This window comes from Cervus elaphus, chromosome 7 (genome assembly GCF_910594005.1).
Source record: "Cervus elaphus chromosome 7, mCerEla1.1, whole genome shotgun sequence".
NCBI classification, from domain to species: domain Eukaryota; kingdom Metazoa; phylum Chordata; class Mammalia; order Artiodactyla; family Cervidae; genus Cervus; species Cervus elaphus.
This window is the reverse complement of record NC_057821.1, coordinates 27,275,088-27,297,588: the sequence shown is the minus strand read 5'-3', so window position 1 is coordinate 27,297,588 and position 22,501 is coordinate 27,275,088.

Here is a 22,501-nt window from a genome sequence, read left to right as displayed (position 1 = left end):
ATGGGCTTGTTTTATAACAAGTTATGATGGCTTCAAAACTTCATTGAATGCGTGTTTTATCATGGTCTAAATACTCTATAAGAGTTTTGTTTAAAATTGGTTTTTAATCTTCCTTAGATGTTTGAAGGATTTTACTTTATTTTGTGTTATGTTATTTTTATTTTTGGCCACACTGCCTGGCTTGTGAGATCTTAATTTCCTGACCAGGGATTGAATCTGGGTCTATAGCACTGAAAGCACCAAGTCCTAACCACTGGTTGCCAGGGAACTCCCTGAAAGATTTTACTAGTGACGTTTTCTGGGTCTGAAGTTTTGTTTATGCAGAAATTTATTTTAATATACACAATGGAATATTACTCAGCTATTAAAAAGAATGCATTTGAATCAATTCTAATGAGGTGGATGAAACTAGAACCTATTATACAGAGTGAAGTAAGTCAGAAAGAAAATCACCAACACAGTATATTAACATATATATATGGAATTTAGAAAGATGATAATGATGACCCTATATTCGAGACAGCAAAAGAGACACAGATATAAAGACCAGACTTTTGGACTCTGTGGGAAAAGGCAAAGGTGGGATGATTTGAGAGAATAACTTTGAAACATGTATATTACCATATGTGAAATAGATCACCAGTCCAAGTTCGATGCATGAAACATCCCAGCCAGTGCACTGGGACAACCCTGAGGGATGGGATGGGGAGGAAGGTGGGAGGGGGGTTCAGGATGGGGGACACGTGTACACCCATGGCTGACTCATGTGAATGTATGGCAAAACCACTACAATATTGTAAAGTAATTAGCCTCTAATTAAAATAAATAAATTAATAAAAATTAATATTTTTCTCAATGAGGACTATTAGATATTTTTGTTGTTTCAGTTTTACCAAATTTTTTTAAAAAAAGTGACTTGTCAATTATTGTCAAAGTAACTGGGACAAAAATGTCCCTCAAATTTTTCACATTATATTTTAAAATGTTTTAGAGTAATGCTTTCTTCTTTCTCATTTCTGATATCTATAGTGTTTTTTCTTTCTTTTATTATCAATTCTTTAAAACTTCTAAGATTGCTATTAAGTTATACATTTTATTAATCTTTTTAAAGAGCCAATTTATCTTTTTTATTTTTTTATCACAGTTTTTAATTTCATTAGTATGTATTTATGGGCTTCCCTCATAGCTCAGCTGGTAATGAATCCGTCTACAATGCAGGAGACCCCGGTTCGATTCCTGGGTCAGAAAGATCCCCTGAGAAGGGATAGGTTTCCCACTCCAGTATTCCTGGGCTTCCCTGGTGGTTCAGATGATAAAGAGTCTGCCTGAAATTTGGGAGACCTGGGTTAGGAAGATTGGGAAGATCCCTTGGTGGAGGGCATGGCAAACCACCCCAGTATTCTTGCCTGGAGAATCCCCACAGACAGAGGAGCCTGGCAGGCTACAATCCATGGGGTTGCAAAGAGTCGGACATGACAGCACAGTGTGTGTATATATTTCTATGTATTAGCTACTTTCATCTGCTTTCTATTAAGGCTATAAATTTTCTCAAAAGCATTAATTAGCTGCATTTCACAAGTTTTCCTCCTGAAGAGTCTTGAAATCAAATCTTTTTCATCTATGAGACAAGGAAAACTCTTCTCAAGTTTTCAGAGGTTTGCATATATTTTTCAACATCCATTCCTTTATCGTTCCATAGTTTGGTGGTAAAATGAGCTGTATGTTTAAGGTCTCTCAAGTCTCCAATTCTATCATTCAGCCTCACAAGACTGAAAAAATATGGATGTGCTTGACTTGATTGTAATCTTTTGTCTTGAGAAATGTCTTGATTTTTAGTTTCCTGACTGAACTCAGAACTGGCAAATGTTTACTGGGTGACAGTGGCTGCAAAAAGTCAGCTCATCTTTCATGGTTCTTGATGCTCTAGAATCCATTGATATCAAGTTGACATTTTGCTTCTTCTAAATGTATTTAAACACATAATATTTGCATTTTTTCTTTCTCTATTTGTTGTGGTCAAATCATTTGTCTCCAGGAAGCTACTGAATCTGTCCCAGAAATAGCATTTTATTTGTTCATATGTAAGAGTGGAAAGCTATAAGATACAAGGGATTTCTGTATGAATGTTCTTCATTTCATTTTTGATAAGTATCCCTTTTTCTATATTCAAGTAGCTGGGCCATTTTACTGGGGTATATATGACATTAACACATCATATTCCCCTTTGGCCTTCCAGAAGACCCTCCTCCCCAAAGGAATGGGCTTAACTCTAGGAAAAATATTTATCCTCAGATCTCTCAGGTTCATTATCTATAAAACAGTATGTTAGTGGTACCTATATATACCTATATGAGGTACCTACCTCATATACAAATTTGCAAATCATGTGAGATATATGTAAGATCTGCAGAACACTGTATGCACTCAGTATATAATGCACAACACTTATCTATTAAGTTGTTATTCAGTTCAGTTCAGTCACTCAGTCATTTCCAACACTGAGACCCCATGGACTGCAGCACACTGGGCTTCCCTGTTCATCACCAACTCCTGGAGCTTGCTCAAACTCATGTCCTCTAGTCAGTGATGCCATCCAACCATCTCATCCTCTGTCATCCCCTTCTCCTCCCACCTTCAGTCTTTCCCAGCATCAGGGGCTTTTCCAATGAATCCCTTCTTCACAACAGGTGGCCAAAGTATGGGAGTTTCAGCTTCAGCATCAGTCCTTCCAGTGAATATTTAGGATGGACTGGTTGGATCTCCTTGCTGTCCAAGGGACTCTCAAAAGTCTTGTCCAACACCACAGTTCAAAAGCATCAATTCTTCAGCACTCAGCTTTCTTTATGGTCCAACACTCACATCCATACATGACTATTGGGAAAACCATAGCTTTGACTATATGGACCTTTGCTGTCAAGAGAATGTCTCTGCTTTTTAATACGCTGTCTAGTTGGTCAGAACTTTTCTTCCAAGGAGCAAGTGTCTTTTAGTTTCATGGCTGCAGTCACCATCTGCAGTGAATTTGGAGCCCCAAAAATAACGTCTGTCACTGTTTCCATTGTTTCCCCATCTATTTGCCATAAAGTGATAGGACCAAATGCCATGATCTTAGTTTTTTGAATGTTGAGTTTTAAGCTAGCATTTTCACTCTCCTGTTTCACGTTCATCAAGAGGCTCTTTAATTCCTCTTCACTTTCTGCACAACACTGTAAGGGTGGTGTCATCTGCATATGTAGGTTATTGGTATTTCTCCCAGCAATCTTGGTTCCAGCTTGTGCTTCACCCAGTCTGGCATTTCACATGATGTACTCTGCATATGAGTTAAATAAGCAGAGTGACGATATGTAGCCTTGCTCCTTTCCAATTTGGAACCAGTACACTGTTCCATGTTCTATTCTAACTGTTGCTTATTGACCTGCATACAGATTTCTTATGAGGCAGATGAGGTGGTCTGGTATTCCCATCTCTTGAAGAATTTTCCAGTTTGTTGTGATCCACACAATCAAAGACTTTGACACAGTCAATAGAGCAGAAGTAGATATTTTTTTGGAACTCTCTTGCTTTTCCTATGATCCAATGGGTGTTGGCAAATTTGATCTCTGGTTCCTCTGTCTTTTCTAAATCCAGGTTGAACATCTGGAAGTACGTGGTTCATGTACTATTGAAGCCTTGCTTGGAGAATTTTGAGCATTACTTTGCTAGCATGTGAGATGAGTGCAATTGTACAGTAGTTTGATCATTATTTGGCATTGCCTTTCTGTGTGATTGGAATGAAAACTGACCTTTTCCAATCCTGTGGTCACTGCTGAGTTTTCCAAATTTGCTGGCACATTGAGTGCAGCACTTTCACAGCATCATCTTTTAGGATTTGAAATAGCTCAACTGGAATTCCGTTACCTCCGCTAGCTTTGTTCGTAGTGATGCTGCCTAAGGCCCACTTGACTTTGCATTCCAGGATTTCTGGCTCTTAGGTGAGTGATCACACCATTGTGGTTATCTAGGTCATGAAGATCTTTTTTGTATAGTTTTTCTGTGCATTCTTGCCACCGCTTTTTAATATTTCCTGCTAATGTTAGGTCCTTACTATTTCTGTTCTTTCTTGTGCCACTCTTTGCATTGAATGTTCCCTTGGTATTTCTAATAATTTTCTTGAAGAGATCTCTAATTTTTCCCATTCTATTGTTTTCCTCTATTTATTAACATTGATCTCTGAGGAAGGTTTTCTTATTTTCCCTTGGTATTCTTTGGAACTTTGCATTCAGATGGGTATATCTTTCCTTTTCTCCTTTGCCTTTAGCTTCTCTTCTTTCTCAGCTATCTGTAAGGCCTCCTCAGACAACCATTTTATCTTTTTGCATTTCGTTTTTCTGGGGTATGGTCTCGATCATTGCCTCCTGTGCAATGTCATGAACCTCTGTCCATGGTTCTTCAGGCTTTTTGTTAGCAGATCTAATCCCTTGAATCTATTTGTCACTTCCACTGTATAATCATAAGGGATTTGATTTTGGTCATACCTGAATGGTCTAGTGGTTTTCCGTACTTTCTTCAATTTAAGTCTGAATTTGGCAATAAGGAGTTCATGATCTGATGCCAGAGTCAGCTCCCAGTCTTGTTTTTGCTGACTGTATACAGCTTCTCTGTCTTCAGCTGCAAAATATATAATCAATCTGATTTTGCTATTGGCCATTCAGTGATGTCCATGTGCATAGTATTCTCTTGTGTTGTTGGAAGAGGGTGTTTGCTATGACCAGTGCATTCTCTTGGCAAAACTCTATTTGCTTTTGCCCTGCTTCATTTTGTACTCCAAGGCCAAACTTGCCTATTACTCCAGGTATCTCTTGATTTCCTACTTTTGCATTTCAGTCCCCTATGATGAAAGAACATCTTTTTTTGGTGTTAGTTCTAGAAGGTCTTGTAGGTCATCATAGAATTGTCCAACTTCGGCTCTTCAGCAGTAGTGGTTGGCACATAGACTTGGGTTACTGTGATATTGAATGGTTTGCCTTGGAAACGAGCAGAGATCATTCTGTCATTTTTGAGACTGCACCCAAGTACTGCATTTTGTACTCTTTTGTTGACTGTGAGGGCTACCTCATTTCTTCTAAGGGATTCTTGCCTACAGTAGTAGATATAATGGTCATCTGAATTAACTTCACCCATTCCAGTTCATTTCAGTTCACTGATTTCTAAAATATTGATGTTCATTCCTACCATCTCTTGTTATTATTATTGGACTATATGCCTGGCTATTACAGCTCTGGAAGCCAAAGTTTTCAGTGTTTGATGTCCCTTAGATTGCTCTGATCATCCTTTGTGGAACATAAATCTCCCATCTTTGGATGAGAGAAACACAGTTTTCAATTCATACAGAGATGGAGAGAAGCTTAAATAGAATTTCAATAGCATTTAACATTTCCCTCTGCAAAGGAATAATTTTTTCACAATTTGTCTGTTTTTCTGTGGCTCTGTGCTTCATTATTATTGCCTCCCACTATATCCTATCACCCATGTAGTGTTCAGTTAACCTGGATTTTCTAAGTCAGGAACCACTAGCACATGTGACTTGTAGTTTTGAAAATACTGCTCTTATCTTCTCTGTTATTACCTGTATCTACATAAAACTGTCATCTTTCAAAAATCCTGTTAGTTTTATTTTAAGGAAAACTTTCAATAAAGACAGATTAACATATGTTTAATTTACCATTTTAATTTGGATATCTCTTAAATCTACTCAGCTTTGATGATAACTCCAAGATGGCAGTACACTGTTTAGAGGGTTGCCAATAAACCCTGTGTTACACATTCAAGTAGAAACTAATCTTTATCTTTTATCCTTGAAACACGTTGTTTTTTTAAATATTTTGGAATCATCATCCTTCTTGTTTCCACCCACTATGTAACTACCTATGTCTCTTTCTGGCCCTCTCTTACTTCTCTTCCCAATCTTTAAATATTAGTATATATTAGGGCTGATGTCTTGGTTAGCTTCCTTTCTTTGTCAACTTTTATGTCTCATGTTATTTAAATCCATAGTTTAATATATAACTGAAAAGTATCTACTCTATAGTACAGGGAACTCTATTCCAAGCTCTGTAAAGATCTATATGGGAAAAAAATCTGAAAAAGAATGAATATATGTATATATGTAACAGATTCACTCTGCTGTACACTTGAAACTAGCACAACATTGTAAATCAACTATACCCCAATAAAAAGACTAATTACACGGTTTTTATTCAATTGCTAATTTTATTCTAAATTCCAAATTTTATCTTAAACTTCTAACTTTACATTCTACCTCAGATTTGTCCTACTCATCTTAAGTTTGGCATAACCACAACCAAATTCCTTTTTTGTTTATATATTTTATTAAAAATTTTTATTTATTTAAGTTGAAGTATAGCTGATTTACCCTGGGAGAAGGGAATGACTGACTACCCACTCCAGTATTCTTTCCTGGAGAATTCTGTGGACAGAGGAGCCTGGTGGGCTACAGTCCATAGGGTCCAAAAGAGTTGGATACAACTGAGAGGCTAATAGACATACATACAGTTGATTTACGACATTGCGTTCAAGTTTCAGGGGTACAGCAAAGTAATTCATATATATATATATGTATATACATGTACACAAATATTTTTTCAGATTCATTTCCATTATAAGTTATTCCAGTGTATTGAATATAGTTCTCAGTGCTATACAGTAGGTCTTTGTTGTTCATCAATTTTATAGGTACTAATGTGTATTTGTTAATTCCATACTCCTTTTTATCCTCCCTCCTTCTCTTTTGGTAACCATAGGTTTGTTTTCAATGTCTGTGAGTCTGTTTCTGCTTGTAAATAGGTTTTTGGTATTATTTTTAATATTCCACATAAAATGATATTACATAATATTTGTCTTTCATTTGTGGGTTGCTTCCATGTCTTGGCTATTGTAAGTAGTGCTGCCATGAACACTGGAGTACATTTAACTTTTCAAATTAGAAGTTTTGTCTTTTCCAGATATCTCAGGAATGGGATTTCTGGGTCATATGGCAACTCTGTGTTTAGGCTTTTAAGGAACCTCCATACTGTTTTCAATAGTGGTTGCTCCAGTTTACATTCTCGCTAACAGTGCATGAGGTTTCCTTTTCTCCACACCCTCTCCAACATTTATTATTTGTAGACTTTTTGATAATGGCCTTTCTGACAAGTATGAGGTGATACCTCACTATAGCTTTGATTTGTATTTCCTTTAATAATTAGCAATATTGAACATCTTTTCATGTGCCTCTTGGCTATCAGTATATCTTCTTTGGAGAGATGTCTATTTAGGTCCTATGCCTACTTTTTTCCTTATTCCCAGTTTTTGATCACTATAACCTTTTTCACAAAAGTAGAAAAAATAATCCTAAAATTTTTATGGGTCCACAAAAGACCCAGAATTGCCAAAGCAATCCTGAGGCAAAAGAACAAAGCTGGAGGCATAGCCCTTCCAGACTAGAGACAATACTACAAAGCCACAGTAATCAAAACAGTATGATATTGGCACAAAAACAGACATATAGATCAATGAAAGAGAATAGAGAAGCCAGAAATAAACCCATATGCCTAAGAAACCAGAGATAAACCCATATACCTATAGTCAATTACCTTTGATAAAAGAAGCAAGCATATGCAATAGAGAAAAGACAGCATTTTTGGAAAGCTGGACAGTCACATGTAAATCAGAGATGTTAGAACATACCCTAACACCATACACAAAAATAAAATCCAAATGCCTAAAAGACTTAAATATAAGGCATGATGCCATAAAATTCCTAGAAAAGAACATAGGCAAAACATTCTCTGACATAAATGACAGCAATATTTTCTTAGATCAGTTTCCTAAGACAAATAAATAAGGATTTTAACAATAAGCATGTGTCACCAAGAGCACTGTTGTTTAGTTGCTAAGTCGTGTCTGACTCTTTTGTGATCCCATGGACTGTAGCCCACCAGTCTCCTCTGCCCATGAGATTTTCCGGGCAAGACTACTGAAGTGGGTTGCCATTTCCTTCTCCAGGGGATCTTCCCAACCCAGGGATTGAACCCATTTCTCCTAATTGGCAGTCAGATTCTTTACTGCTAAGCAACAAGAAAAGCTCCATAAGGAAATAAAAGTAAAAATAAACAAATGGATGCATGCATGCTGAGATGCTCAGTCATGCCTGACTCTTTGTGACCTCGTGGGTTATACCTTGCCAGGCTCATCTTTTCATAGGATTACCCCAGCAAGAATACTGGAGTGGGTTGCCATTTCTTCCTCCAAGGGATCTTCCTGATTCAGGGATTCAACCCACATCTCCCTAATCAAAATTAAAAGCTTTTGCACAGCAAAGGAAACTGTAAACAAAATGAAAAGACAACCTGCAGACTGGGAGAAAATATTTGCAACTGATGCAACCTACAAGGGCTTAATTTTCCAAATATACAAACACTGCTGAATATTTGAAAAAAGCAAACAATATAATAAAATTCTTAATTTACACTCTACAACAAATGTATGTCTCTTATATATATCCATCAAATATCACTATTCATCTAGCAGTTGACTTTATACACATGAAATTCACTCTCTGACATTTTTATTTCTAATAGATGGACTAAATTACAACAGGGAAAAAATCATCTATAGTGCTAATAGATGTCAGAATAGTGGTTCTTTGTGAATAAGGGGGTTGTAATTGGGAGGGACAAGAAGGAGGCTTTTTGTGTATGCTGATGTTCTATTCCTGATCTTGTTGGTGACATAGGTATGCTCGTTTTGTGGTAAATCAATAATGTGCACAATTATGATTGTTGGACACTACTGTCTCGATCTCAGACATATATTCTTCAGAATTATAAGACAATTAATTTCTGTTACTTAACCTATCCAATTTGTTATGGAAGCTTTAGCAAACTGATAAGCAAATCTTCATAAATAAGCTCTGGAAGGAGGAAGATGTGCTCAGTTGTGTCCGACTCATTGAGACCTCAGCCCGACAGACTCCTCTGTCCATGGAATTCTCTAGGCAAGGAAACTGGAGGGGGTTGCCATTCCCTTCTCCAGGAGATCCTCCCACCCCAGGGATCGAACCTGGGTCTCCTGTGTCTCCTGCATTGGCACACAGATTCTTTATCACTAGCACCAAGTTATAGTTTATAACATTATCTTATTTTTATGCTTAAGTAATTTAATTATTTCTATTGGGGGGGATTAATATTTCAATCTTACCTAAGTGTCTTTGGTGAAAACCTGAAAGGGAAGGGAATCTTTCATTAGGCCTCTTAGACTGATGGGGAATAGAAAGCAGAAGCATAATATTAAATCAATATTTTATGTTATAAAATATATATATATATTTATATATTTTTATATATTTATATATATTTATATATTTATGTTATATATATTTATATATTTATGTTATAGCTTTATATGGTTATATAGTTGTTTTTAATAATTTTCAGAAAAACAATTTTCAGTCATTATCATGTGTGTGAAGCTTTTAAATCCTACTGTTTTCAATTCTCAGTTATTCAAAAGTATATTCATTAATAGTTACATTATGTAAGGCTTGATATTTTATGGGCTGTTGCCAAATTTACATGAAATTTAATTAGAAGAGCCTATAAACTGAGAAATGAATTATTATGGAGTAAATGAGATTTACAAATATGAATGCAAAGTTCTCATCAAAAATTTAGTTAACCTTATATGACAATATATGAAGAAATTCTACATCTTGAACAAGTAAGTTTTAATCAGAATAACAATAATTTAAAAATGAGAAAATATGATAACGTATATTTCTGTAATAATTTCTTCCTCATTAATTAGTACCAAAGCCTCAGTTTTTTTTTGCCAAGTCACTTCTTCATAAATCTATTGTTTCTTTGTTTAAAAAGTGTATAAAATCCTACTTTGATTAGTTCTTAGTCTTTACATCTATGAGACCTTTGTATGGACAAAATTAATTTTTTTCTCCTGCTAATTTACCTGTGTCAACTTAATTATTAGACCAGCCAAAAAACAAAAGGAGAATGGGGGAATTTTTTTCCTTCCCCGAGAATCTCTCTTTTTTTCTAAATAATGCAGGACAATATTGATACTCCTCTCTCCTTATTTTCATTTCCCACTCATTTTATTGGGCTTTGTCATAATTTATTGCATTGCATTTTTTATATCTTACCCCGCTCTCTGTATCTTCTTATGCAAAAATAGAAAAATGCAATTATTGTGACCATTAGTATGGTTCCAAGCACAATTAAAATTATATCTTTCCAAGAAAGTTCTTCTGAAAAACAAAATATAGACATGTGCAGTTAGATTCAATATTCATTCTTTGTCCCCTTTCATCCCCAAAGAATCCACTTTCATTTTTCTTCTCCCATCTGGAGGAGTTTAAGAGTTGTCTCTTTGTTCAAAAAAATAAAAACATGTTTTTTAACATCAGCTGTGCTTAGCCAATGAATGGTTGGTTAATTTAGTTTAGCCATAGAGGACTAAATTAGAAAAGAAAACTTGCAGAGACTTTTTAGGGGACCGAATCAAAACAGCAAAAGGAAACAGAATTTAAAATTTGCAGAGAGTAAAGCACAAAAACTACAAAACATCTCCATATACTGTTGAGAACAATGCAGAAGTATATTTTGTGATAGAAAGAATAATAGTCTTCTAAAAACACCCACATACTAATTAATCCTTGGATTCTGAGAGTATGTTATCTTACGTAGCAAAAGGGCCTCTGCAAATGTGATTAAGCTAAAGACAACCAGGTGAGGAGGCCATCTTTGATTCTCTGGGTGGGTCAAATGCAATCACAAGGATCAAGTGAAAGATGGAGGTAGAATGTCAGAATCAGAGGAGGTGTGCAGAAAAAAGAAGGCAATGTGTGGAAGAAAGGTACATTTAAAAACTGTGTAAGCTTCAAACTGAGAGAAAAATTTTAATCTATTTATATGCCTTCTCAGCTGACGCAGTGGTAAGGAATCCAGCTGCCAATGCAGGAGATGCAAATTAGATCCCTGGGTCAGGAAGATTCCCAGGAGTAGGAAATGGTAACCCACTCCAGTATTCTTGCCTGGAAAATTCCAGGGACAGAGGAGACTGGCAGGCTACAGTCCATGGGGTCACAGAGCGTTGGACATGATTGAGCACACGCAAGCTTCAATCTGAGAGATAAATTTTTCCAGGTGGCTCTAGTGGTAAAGAACCTGCCTGCCAATGCAGGAGACATAAGAGACGTGGGTTTGAACCAAGGGTGGGGAAGATCCCCTGAAGGAGGAGATGGCAACTCACTCCAGCATTCTTGCCTGGAGAATCCTATGGACAGAGAACCTGGCGGGCTACAGTCCATGGGGTCTCAAACAGTCAGACATGACTGAAGTGACTTAGCAATATGCCCAGGATCATAAAGGAATGCAATGGAATGTGAAAGTCCAAGGGAAAAATTGAAAAGTTAAAAAAAATAGCAGTAGTGAATAAGTAGATGTAAATAGGGTAATGAAACTCACCTTCTTTTGCTACTGAGAAATTCCTTGGCAAACCTGTGCAAGAAAGATTGAATTCAATCAATAAAATTAGGAAGCATATAAATTATTCAGTTTGGTATTACAGGTTCCCAGAGCAATGCTGTCTACAAATTGTAAGTGGGCGCATTCAATAATGACAGAATGACAAAGGAGAAATTATAGCTTTGATCTTTAGAGATGTTAATAAAGATTTCTTGAGAATGTCAGTTAAAAAGGATTTCTCTAAAGTAATAGCCACCAAAAAGAAATTTATTAGCCTCTTTGTATACAGGTAGACTCCTCAAAAGATTTGGAAAAATTAAAATGAGTACTTCAAGGAAATTCTGTATCAGAAATTGCAATAGGTATCTAAAATTTAGAATGCTATAAGATTCTACAAATAGCAGTGACTGCAGGCTCCATACATCAGTACTTCTCATCTGAAAATCTTAATGCCTCAGCACCTCTCATCTCAATATCTCAAAGAATCTGATAATCATTGGGGCTCACTAAAGAAAAGTATTACTCACCTTCTCTCTCTGTATTGATCACTGAAAAACAAAAGAAAAATTGTGGATAGTGAGCAAAGTAAAAGGAAAAGAGCAATGGGATAGATTAAAGTTGAAGAATAAAGGTTAGAAAAGATTAAGATAGAACAATCTAATTACCAACAAAGTTATATAAAATTGCCATTCTCTTGTAGGCACAGATAGAAAAGGTGACATTTAAAAATACGTATGTAAATGCCATTGGAGACAAAGAATACTAAAGAAAAATATTACTCACCTTCTCTCTCTGTTTCGATCACTGGAAAACAAAAGAAAAATATTCTGCATTTATCTAAACATCAGAATAATTAAGAAAATTTGTCTTTGTGTTCTGGAGAGGTGAGTAGACTAATTTTCAATTTGTTTCTCATAGAGTATCTCACAGATTTTATTTTTGCCTCTTATCTCTAGCATATATACTATTATCATCCTGAATGACTACATGACTTACATGAACAAACATCCATCACACTTGCCATTGTAGATGTATTATTTTCGATTTAATGCTTTTTCATGTGAATGTACAGTTTTTCCAACACTTTTGAAAAGACTGTTCTTTCCCCATTGCTAAAAATTAGTTGACCTTATATGCATGTGCTCATTTCTGTACTTTCCATTCTGTTTCATTGGTCTATATGTTTGTTTGCATGACAGTTCCATATTGTTTGGATTAGTATAATTTGAAATCAAGAAAGTGTAATACCTCCATTTTATTCTTGCTCTAGATTGCTTTGCCTCTTTGATGTCTTCCAGTTTCTTACAAATTTTAGCATTGATTTTTCTATTTCTATGTAAAATGCCATTGAGATTTTAATAGGCATTTCATTGAATCTGTGGATTACTCTAGGTAGTATGGCCATTTTACACTATTAATTCTTCCAGTCCATGAGCTTAAGATACTTTTTCCATTTATTTGTGTCTTCTTAAATTTCTTTCATCAATACCTTGTAGTTTTCAGTATATAGATATTTTATCTCCTTGGTTAAATGTATAGGATTGTTTTCTTGATTTCTCCTTTCGATATTTTGCTAATGTAAAGAAATGGTACTGATTTTTGTGTTTTTTATCTTGAAAATTTATACAATTCATTTATGAGTTCTAGAAGTTTTTTGGTGAAGTCTATGGTTTTCTACATGTATAATATGCAATTTGGGAATAGAAACAATTTTACTTTTCCATTGTGACTTGGATAGGTTTACCTTTTTCCTGTGTAACTGCTCTTGCTAGTACCTTCATTACTATGTTGAATAAAAGGGAGAAAGTGGGCATGCTTACTTTTTTCAGGATCTTTAAGAAGAAGCTTTTTCCTATTAATTATAATGCTAGGTTCTTCACATATGGCCTTTATTGTGTTTAGTTCCCTCTATATCTATTTTGTTTGGAATTTTTCTTTTTTTAAGTCTGAATGGATGTGGCATTTTGTCAAATGCTTTTTCTGCATATATTGAGGTGACCTTTTTGTTTTAAATATTACATTCTGTTATGTTGTATCACATTGATTGATCTGTATATGTAGAACCAACCTTGTATCCCAGGGGTAAATCCCATTTGGTCATAGTGTATAGTTTTTTGACATGCTAGACTTTGACTGAGGATTATTACATCTATGTCTAAGCAGTACCAAGAGGGAAGTTCATAGTTATAAAAGAAAGTGAAAGTGTTAGTAGCTCAGTCGTGTCCAACTCTTTGCAACCCCATGGACTGTAGCCCGTCAAGTTCTTATTGTCCTTGGGATTCTCAAGGCAAGAGTACTGAGGTGGGTTGCTGTTCTCTTCTCCAGGAGATCTTTCCTACCCAGGGATCGACCCCGATCTTCTGCCATGCAGGCAGATAAAATGGAAAGAAAATGAAAGTGTTAGTCGCTCAGTTGATAGTTAAAAAAGACTACACTAAAAATATCTCCAAAATGAAAAAAAATAAAATAATTTAATGTTACATATCAAGGAACTATAAAAAGAATAAACTAAACTCAAAGCAAAAGGAAGGAAATAATAAGGTTCAGAGCAGAAAACAAGAATAATGAAAAAAATTAACAAAACAATGAGTGAGATTTTAAAAACAGAATACAATTTGCAAGCACTTAGCTGGACCCTGATAGCTCAGTTGGTAAAGAATCACCTGCAATGCAGGAGACCCTAGATCAATTCCTGGGTGGGGAAGATCGCCTGGAGAAGGGATAGGCTTCCCACTCCAGTGTTATTGGGCTTCCCTTGTGGCTCAGCTGGTAAAGAATCTGCCTGCAATGTGGGAGACCTGGGTTGGATCCCTGGGTTGGGAAGATCCCCTGGAGAAGGGAAAGGCTAACTCCAATATTCTGGCCTGGAGAATTCCCTTGGGTCGGGAAGAGTCAGACACGACTGACTGACTGACTTTCACTTTCTTTCACTTCTTTCAGACAAGATTAAGTAAGGAAAAGAAGAAGACTCCAATAAGTAAAATAAAAAGTGAGTGAGAAGATTTTAAACAAGATGCCTGAGAAATTTAAAAAAAAAGAATACTAAGGCCTGTTCCTCATCTGTATATTTTCTTTGGAAAAAACATCTTCTTTTCAGTTCTTCTGCCCTTTCATAAATCAGGTTTATTATTATTATTTTTTATATTGAGTTATATGAACTATTTATTTTGAATATTAACCCATTTTCGTCCTATCATGTGCAAATATTTTCTTCCATTGAGTAGGTTGTCTTTCCTTTTGTACAAAAACTTTTAAGCTTAATTAGGTTCCATTTGTTTGTTTTTCTTTTGTTTCCCTTGCTTAAAGAGAAAGTTCTAAAAAATATTGCTAAGACATGTCAAAGAGTGTACTGTCTATGTATTCTTCTGGAGTTTTATGGTTTCTGGTCTTTCATTAAAGTCTTTAATCTGTTTCGAATTTATTTTTGTATATAGTGTGAGAAAATGTTCTAATTTCATTCTTTCATATGCAGCTATCCAGTTTTGCAGCACCAAACTTTCAGCTGTAAGATGAATAACTACTAGATAATAAACAACATGACAGAGGTAATTAATAGTGCTTTACATTATAGATGAACATTGTTAAGAGAATAAATCTTAAGAGGTCTCATCACAAGGAAATTTTTTCTATTTTATGAATATGTGTTTATATGAGATGAGGATGTTCATTAAAATTATTGTGATAATCATTTCATGATAAATGAAAGGCAAAAGATGCCATATGCCTTAAACTTATACAGTGCTATTACATCTTAATAAATGGGAAATTTAAAAAATTACTGTGTATTTGAAAAAGAATTTGTACGGATTAGTCTTAATTCGGCCTGAGTAATTCCATCAGTTGACTATTGATCAAACTAGATAGTTCATTATGTATTTGAAAGTAAAATAATTGCTACATCTCACAAAGCTTTCCTTTTTCCCTAAGTCTTTTATTTATTTAATCATTCTTTCTCCATTAGAGTTTGTGGACCCTGCAGATTCTGGAAAATATAATCTGATGTCTTTAACACTGTTGATCCCAGAGTTAATACAGATTTTATGTGACCACTGAATGATGATGCTGGGAAAGATTGAAGGCAGGAGGGGAAGGGGACAACAGAGGATGAGATGGTTGGGTGGCATCACCGACTTAATGGACATGAGTTTGAGTAAACTCTGGGAGTTGGCGATGAACAGGGAGGCCTGGCATTCTGCAGTCCATGGGGTTGCAGAGAGACACGACTGAGTGACTGATCTGAACTGAACTGAATGATGAAATGATAGAGCGAGTTTATCAGATATGGTCCATGGAAATTACTTTCTTCAGATACATTAAAACACTGTTCACATCTTTTCTTGAAACCATTCAGAAGTCTAGTATTATAAATACCACTTCACTCATTTTTTAAACTTACCATTTCCTCCAGGCTTCTGAGAGATGCCTTGATAAAACATAGTTAGCATGCTGATTAGAAGAGCAGCTGAAGTGATACGGAATGATCTATTCATAACGTAAGATGTGAAAAATGGAACCCCAGAGATCTCTTAGTTGGCTCCTGTGTAGAAAACAATGTTTTTCTTCGCTTCTTTCCTGTAAATATACAAAAATCATGACTCAGGTCTGTTTTCCTTAGGAAAACTGACCTTCATCATCCCCTAGGGAGTCAAGGGAAGATTGCTGCCTGGGTTGGCCCATGGTGGGAAATCAAGCAGGGGTTGGGATAAGCAGGAGCTTCTCTCCTGGGTAATGTGCTGTGACTGAAGTAACTTTATCTGACAGCACCAGCACAGGGGAGTGAGGGAAGCTCTGCCTGACCACAGACCTGCTATCATTCTCATCTTCCTTCCTGAAGGAGGTATGAGAAGCTGGAAGAGGCAGGAAAGATTCCAGACCCTTAGAAGAAGGTTGGCCTGAATGAATTCTTGCATTGGTTTTGGATGAGTGATTGAGTTCAGGTGAGGGAGTGCAGGTAAAAGGAGACTCACCTTGTTCTCATCTGACACAGAATGAATGCCTCTGCTGGACAGACAGTGATGGAAAGCAAACCAAGGGATGTAGAGATAATGTAAGGAACATGCAGTGGATCCAGAACCAACTAGGATAGAACTACATAAGTTCAGGACCAGAGAGAGCAAGGTAAAAGCCTAATATCTAAGGTTGGAGGGGATTACAGGTTTTCTAGAAGAGTCCTTAAGGCTTTCCAACTAGAACAAAGATGCACAGATCATGAGAGTTGAAGATGCTAAATTTATTTTTCTTAGATTCTCTGCTGTCTCTATTGACTTTTCTCAGATCCTTCACATACAGACAGACAGACAGACAGACAGACAGACAGACAGACACACACACACACACACACACTTTCTCTGTCTCTCTCTCTTCAACACTGCCCTTCTACATGATAAGTTTCTTTTTACACTTACCTGGCTTAATCACCAACAGAAAATATCAGTTTCTTAGCATACATTGGACATCTCTCTTCTCCTCTGAAGCCTCCTCTGAAATACTGAAGCCCTAGAAGCATCAGTTAGACCACTCACTGTTTCCCTTCTATGTACTCCAACCAACAGGGACATAAGTGTAGCACAAGGAAAGGAGATAGCAGGGAGGGGACTTTAGACTGCACTTTGCTCTTCTCCATTCATGTGACCATAATAAAACCTCACATGACAATGAAGCCAAGTATTTAATTCAGATATATATGTGCTCATATGAACATGCACACAGACTGCCTTTTCCCCTGCTTTTATTGCTTTTATTATTATTTTAAAGATCATAGCATATAGCAGAGACTTAAATGATACATTCTCACAACAGCTTCCCAGATTTATATATTTATCTAGATCAGAGGGAGGAATGTTTATATAAGCTACCTCTACAAGTTTTTGCAGTCTTAGCCTTATTAATCCTCCAGGTTTTGGAAAATCTACCCAGGATGGTGAGAATAGCTGATTTCTACATCTCCAACCCCATTCATTCAATAAGTTGCTGCAGATATTTCTAATCATCAAGAGTTTAGTTTCTCCAGGATATTCCCATGAATTATGTATTATGTATTATCAGCCCATAAAATTAAACTAGAACTGTAATGATTACCCTAGGCAAGAACACAGGAACCATCTACCTTTCATGTGTTGCTGGAACATCTGCATTCAGTCTAATCAACTAGGACAAAAACTAAATCCTAGGGATCATCAGCTGAATTTACAAGATGTCTCTTGGTTTCTTGCATTTGATCCCTGATAGACAAGTGTAACCAACTCTCAAGGTTCTCAGGTCTCACACTGATGTCAACATGATGCATTTCTTTGGCCTTGGAGGTGTTTACACCTGGTCTGAGAATGCTGTACGTGGTTCTGTTTCTCACATGGTGATTTGGGTGACTTAGTGCAACAAATTCTCAAACCTATCCCCTCCTGCTGTTAAGCTAGAGAAAATATGCACACAGAAAGCTTTGTGGATGAGAAATGCTGAATGATGCTCTTTGGAGGATGTTTTTTTAGATTAACGGAGAAGATTAAGAAAAGATTTCAGTGACTTGAAAGCACAAGGGACATCAGAAGGGCAAACACCTCCTTAAACCTCTCCCCTGCTTTGGAGAATGTCAGGGACTTGAAGGATGTAATAATGGCCTGCAACTGTGTAGCACGTATGGATACCTCCTCTCTCTGAGTCTACCTAGTAATCGCTAATAACTCTCTTTTTACTGGACAAATTGTCCTTTCTGTGGTTATTGTCAAACAGAAAAAGTTAAATAGGAAAAATCTAAGGCAAAAAGTAACAGTCAAGTCCTACCATAAAAATTCCATGAAAAATATCAGGAATTTCTGCCAAGTAAACCCACTCTTGGACTTCCCAGGTGGTGCTAGTAGTAAAGAACCCACACACCAATGCAGGTAGACATAATAGCTACCAGTTCGATCCCTGGGTGGGGAAGATCCCCTGGAGGAGGGCATGGCAACCCATTCCAGTATTCTTGCTGAGAGTATCCCATGGACAGAGGAGCCTGGCAGGCTGCAGTCCATAGGGTCACACCGAGTCAGACACAACTGAAGTGACTTAGCATGCTCACAAATCCACTATTATTCTAAGGTGGTCAGGCCAGAGAGTTTGCTTACTGCTGATAGAGGAATGGGAGTTGGTTTCTCTACCACTTAACTTTATGGAGGGCTCCAAAAAGGAAAAAATGATAAAGACATTTCTGGAGATTTGTTGCTTTGAATCCTGGTGTCCTGTGGTAAAGACAACTGTTATGCTTCCCTGATTTAAGACTATGTCTTGTTCTTATATAAAAATGTCCTGTCTGTGTAATTTTCCTTCTATTTTAGTTTTTGGCATTTATGCTAAACTATATATATGTATATATGTGTATATATATATTCATATATATACATTCTTCTGTTTCATAGTAGCTCATGAAAATTTATTTCCAATAGTAGAATTCAATCACATATCAAATCAAGGAACTACAATTTGTCTCTCCTAATGCTCAGGAGACAATTTCCTTGATTGCAAGCTTTTTAAAATTTTGTTACTGACTTGCACAATGTGAAATAGGGTTAAAACCTAGTAAATACATTACAGCAATTGAGCAACTGAAGGAATGAATTTCCTATTTCCTTATATTTCCTGTCTATGCCATTCTATTGCCACCTGTATTTCAAGGTGAGTCATACAGAATAATCCTCAAATTATTTCCCCCAAAGTTTGCTGATTTTCTCATCTCTGTTTGCTGTTTATGAACTGACTGTAATAAGTGCCTGACTCTCTTTTTCTTCCATTTTGGTATATTGCTGATCTTTAAATATTTTACTCTAGACAATAAGAAATCAAGTCTTAAAAGATTTTATTGCCTACATGAGAATGATTGCAATAATAACTCAGCCACAACTGATGAGTTAGCAAAGATATCTGGGCTGTATATGGCTGACCTTTGTCCACAAAGGAGGGGGGAGATATAGTTTTATTGCTGGGAAAGTAACTTGATAAGAAACCTTATATGTGTTTCATTTTTAAAAACCGAGAAAATCTTCCAGGTTCAAAAACATATTGGGACATTTCAGAGGCAAAATCCTGACAGAAATGGTGCACAAGAGCCATTAGAGAAAAGGAGATTTGAAAAGATTTTAACAATAGAATATAATGCAGGTCAAAGGAGTTTTTGAGAAAGACAAAAGCAAATATCTGGAGGGAGCTGACAGAATCTTGGAAGATTATTTCTGTGTCAAGATATAATGATGGCTGTGAAGGTTGTTGGTACTGCATATATAGGGGATGACTCTGGGCTCAGCCTAGGGGTTGTAATAATTAGATAATTATTAATATAATAATAATTATTATTATAACATAATAAAATAATTAGATACAAACCTCATGGGACTTGGCAGTGTTTGAGTTCCCCTTTTGAAGAAGCCAAATGGTGACAAAGCAAAAACATAAGTAAGAGGCAAAAAGGCAACTGGACCACTTTTATGATTTACCTGTACAGACAGTTCCAGTTTCTCACACTTGTTCATTGTCCTAAGCACTTAGAGATGCCCCCTTTCCCAGAGGCTGCTGTTCCCTCTGCTCTCATCATATTTCTCCCAGTCTTTGAGAGTCTTGGCCTCCAGAAGCATTTCCTCTCCATGGAATCTAACCTGGTGTAGGTTACTTTAGTCAGTTTATAACCGTAGCCTAACTGACTACTTTGGCCTCCCTGGTGACTCAGTGGTAAAATTCTGCCTGCCAAGCAGGAGACGTGGGTTCAATCCCTGGGTCAGGAAGATCCCCTGGCGAAGGAAATGGCCACCTGCTCCAATATTCTTGCCTGGGAAATGTGGTCGGCTACAGTCCATGGGGGCAGCAAAAGATTCATACACAATTTAATGACTAAACAACAACAATTAACTACTCTATCCCTGATTTGGTGGTAATGTTCTTCTGCTTTACAGATCTTTTCTACCATCCAAAACTGGATCTCGTTTGCCAAGGACTAGATTCTGTCCTTCCTATACCAACTATCTATCTGTTTTGGTTTCTGCTTCCTGGGCATGTCCATCAGACTCTCTGTAGATTTTTCTGCTTTGTCCTCATGAAGGGCCCTCCTTGATGTTGGCTACCTGTGTACCTATCCCTGCTATTATTTGAGACCTTCCTGCCTTGATGGACTCCTTCTTCTTCTTGTTGCTGGAACTGAGTCTAATATCTGCCTTACCTTCACCCCCTACCTCACTATGTCTAGTTTCTCAAGCCTTCCTGTCTAGCTTGTCCAGCTGCTACCCAAACTCTAGTACTGGAACCAGAAAGGGCAGGTTTATGATACTTAAATAAGAAGGTGATGTTGGTGGTCTACTGAGGTTTTCCTGCCTGACTCCACAACAAGTATTTTTTTGGTGTGTTTGTGTATGATTTTAGAAAAGTTCTCTTAATTCTGTGGACCAGGGACCTTGTAAAATATGATAAATATTTTCCTTGGTGTAGTATATGATGGTAACTGACATTCAGAGTGTAAGTGTTCAAGGCCATTATGCATTAGAATATGCAGAGTAAAGCTTTCAGAACCCAGAGTGTGCAGATTGATCTAAAGTTAAAGAGGAAGATCTGGAGAAGGGAATAGCTACCCATTCCAGTATTCTTGGGACTTTCCTGGTGGCTCAGATGGTAAAGAATCTGCCTGCAATGTGGTCAATGTGAGTTTGATCCCTGGATGGGGAAGATTCCCTGGAGAAGAGATTGGATAACCATGCTGGTATTCTTGCCTGGAGAATTCCATGGATAGAGGAGCCTGGCTGGCTACAGTTCACAGGGTCACAAAGAGTCAGATAGGACTGAGCGACTAAAACTTTCACATTCACTTTTGAAAAGAAAAGGAATAGCCAGGCTTCTGAGGGTCAAGTGACTTAGAAAGTGTTGGTTCAGCTCTAGGTGACCTAGGCAGTCTATTCCAAAGTCTAAGATGCAGCGGAGGCTGTGGATTTGGCCAGTGTCCAAAGCTCTGGTGAACTATTAGGAAAAAGTTTCAGAAGTGGTTGGCACTGGCCACACTTACTGGAGTGTCAGCTTCAGCATCAGTCCTTCCAATGAATATTCAGGATTGATTTCCTTTAGGGTTGACTGGTTTGATCTCTTTGTAGTCCAAGGGATTCTCAAGAGTCTTCTCCAACACCACAATTCAAAAGCATCAATTCTTCGGTGCTCAGCTTTCTTTATAGTCTAACTCTCACATCTATACATGACTACTGGAAAAACCATAACTTCGACTAGAAGGACTTTTGTCGGCAAAGTAATGTCTCTGCTTGTTAATATGCAGAGACATAGCTTTTCTTCCAAGGAGCAAGCATCTTTTAATTTCATGGCTGCAGTCACCATCTGCAGTGATTTTGGAGCCCTCCAAAATAAAGTCTGTCACTGTTTCCATTGTTTTCCCTTTTATTTGCCATGAAGAGATGGAACTGGATGCCAGCATCTTAGTTTTCTGAATGTTCAAATTTAAGCCAACTTTCATCAAGAGTTCTTTAGTTATTTGCTTTCTGCCTTAAGGATGGTGTCATCTGCATATCGGAGGTTACTAATATTTCTCCTGACAATCTTGATTCCAGCTTGTGCTTCATGCAGCCTGGCATTTCTCATGATATACTCTGCATATAAGTTAAACAAGCAGGGTGACAATATATAGCCTTGACATACTCATTTCTCAATTTGGAACCAGCCTGTTGTTCCATGTCTGGTTCTGTTGTTTCTTGACCTGCATACAGATTTCTCAGGAGACAGGTCAGGTGGTCTGGTATTCCCATATCTTTAAGAATTTTACACAGTTTACTGTGATCCACACAGTCAAAGGCTTTAGCATAGTCAATAAAGCAGAAGCAGATGTTTTTCTGCAACTCTCTTGCTTTTTCAGTGATCCAATGGATGTTGACAATTTGACAACATTGGTTGTTGAGGAACATCTGGTTCCTCAACTTGAACATCTGGATGTTCATGGTTCATGTACTGTTGAAACCTGGCTTGGAGGATTT